Below are 2,480 nucleotides of genomic sequence, written 5' to 3'. Positions count from 1 at the left end.
CCCAGTTTTGGTATGATTCGTATTGAATCTAGGTTTAGGAAATTATATTATTTCAGTATTTCCATTAATTGGAAAGTCTAGTTTGAGTCTATCTATTTAGGAAGTTGCAGTATTTCAGTATTTCCATTATTTAAGAAAGTCCAATTTGAGTCTATCTAGGAAAGTCTAATATCCTATAAAAAGGAGGTCCAGTCTGTCTTTTATTGGCATGTTGAAGAGAAAAACCAATTAAGTTTAATCAAGTTTATGGTTATTTCGAGTTATTTATTCGTTCTTTTATTGTTCTTCATTTACTTTTATTATCTTCTTTTAATTCCGCTGCGTTCTACATCATGTCTTGATGTAGACGCAGCGGAATAATTAAAGAACAATAAAATAAACTAAGAACAATTAAAGAAAACGATAAACTAAACTTAAATTCTAAATAACTTCAATTGATTTTCTCTTCAAGGTGAATAATAACATAGGCTAGATCCCCTTTTATAAGATAATAAACCTTCCTAGATAGACTCAAACTAGGATTCCTAAAATAATAAACTACTCAAAGAAATAAAGAAATATCAAATTATAGTAACTTCATTTCTACTAAATAAACTACTATTATGACTTAATAGGGTGTGGGCACGCGTGGACGTGGGCCCACACGCCTATGCGCCTGCATCAACACCCTGTTCCCCAGAAGGTTCGTCCCGAACCTTTTCGATGAAGAAAACAATTTGATGCAACCGCATACGATGAATTTCGCCATACCGATCCTTAATTCCCATTTTTCACGAAAGTTCCTGAAAATTCGAAGAAGACAAAAATGGGCCAAAACTTTAGATATTTTCCCACGTTCATCTTCGTGAAGCTTATAAACCAAAACTTCATCACAAATTGTCACGTTTGGAACCACCTTAGCAAGTATATCACAAAAATTCAATTTTGTAGTAGAAGTATTTTGTGAAGCAAGAACCGGTGTCCTATTAATTTCTTCCTTGAATGGAAAGAATCGAGTAGGTGAAACCCCATCAAGGGACATTGTATCGAAGACGTGATCGGTATATTCCAATTGGTTCCATGAAGACAACCTAAAAGTTGTAATAAGTTCATGATAATGAGGAGGTAACACCAATGACGACACAATTTGATGTGGAAGAATTTTGTGATTCGAAACAACTCATTCTTCTCTCGAAATTATATACGGATCAAATAAATTGCCGGAGCTTGTGTTATTTAATTGGACCTCTTCTTTTTTATTTGTCTCAACGAATTTCTCTTCATCCCTCATTGAAAAACTAGTATTTATTTTATGAAGAAAATTTCTTTCAACAGTATCGACCATGGAGGTTGAAGGGTTTATGTATGTTAGTGGGAAATCCGGTGATAGTGGTGATGTAGGGTTGATGTGAATCGGGGTTGTGTTAGGTTGTCCAAGTAGGGAATTTGAAGTTGGTGTTGTGGTTGGAAGTGATAATGATGCTTGAATGGAAGTAGTAGAAGAAGGAGTAGTGGTAAAAGAGGGAGACTTACATATGCCTTCGATTTGTTTGGATAGCTTCATGATCGAATCATTGACTTGATCGAATTTTTCCATAGTTTCCTTCTTGTGATTTTCGAATTTTTCCATAGTTTCCTTCTTGTAATTTTCGAAAGCTTCTTCCAATTTTGTAACCGAGGATAACTTCTTGTTGATGTTGTCCCATTCGGAGGCAAAAGTTGGTGTCTTCTCTTTGATTGTTGGAGTAGGAACGGTAGAATTAACCATTGTGATTGGTTAAAAAAAAAATGGCTCTGAATACCACTTGATGGAGACGCAGCGGAATAATTAAAGAACAATAAAATAAACTAAGAACAATTAAAGAAAACGATAAACTAAACTTAAATTCTTAATAACTTCGATTGATTTTCTCTTCAAGGTGAATAATAACATAGACTAGATCCCCTTTTATAAGATAATAAACCTTCCTAGATAGACTCAAACTAGGATTCCTAAAATAATAAACTACTCAAACATAGAAACTTTAAAATAAAGAAATATCAAATTATAGTAACTTCTTTTCTACTAAATAAACTACTATTATGACTTAATAGGGTGTGGGCACGCGTGGACGTGGGCCCACACGCCTATGCGCCTGCATCACATACCTTTAAATGTAAAGTGCCTCACGAAGAGAAAGAAATTGACTAGACACCGACCCAATAAAATGACCCTAAAGGTCGAAGACGAAAGGATCCTAAAAATCACGGATTAAAAGACCCTAAAGGTCAACAAAAATGAAAAGTTTATTTTAATTAAATTAATATTTTAAAAACATAATTATAAAAATATTTTTTAATTTTATTAAAGTATAATATATTATTTATTAATTAAAAAAAATTTATATGCTTATTTCATGTTGTTAAGTTGTTTTTTTTAATAAACACTAAGAACAATGTGAAGCTTATAAATATAAATACTATATAGATCTATATATTTATCAATTTTCTAGAATTCACCG

General features: G+C 32.5%; 1 long non-coding RNA gene across 1 annotated transcript; it reads right to left on the bottom strand.

Annotated features, from left to right (window-relative positions):
* Positions 1 to 408: 408 nt before the first annotated feature.
* Positions 409 to 2,122, bottom strand: LOC147530378 (uncharacterized). Its single transcript, XR_015229250.1, has 2 exons — positions 1,513 to 2,122; positions 409 to 782 (listed from the first exon to the last, which is right to left on the bottom strand). It is a non-coding gene; the product is annotated as an uncharacterized LOC147530378 (long non-coding RNA).
* Between the last annotated feature and the right edge of the window lie 358 nt (positions 2,123 to 2,480).

This window comes from Eschscholzia californica, unplaced genomic scaffold (genome assembly GCF_041429995.1).
Source record: "Eschscholzia californica isolate CP2 unplaced genomic scaffold, dmEscCali1.0.p SCAF_7, whole genome shotgun sequence".
NCBI lineage: Eukaryota > Viridiplantae > Streptophyta > Magnoliopsida > Ranunculales > Papaveraceae > Eschscholzia > Eschscholzia californica.
Note: the sequence above shows the minus strand (reverse complement) of the source record. Positions and strands in the feature narration are given on the sequence as shown.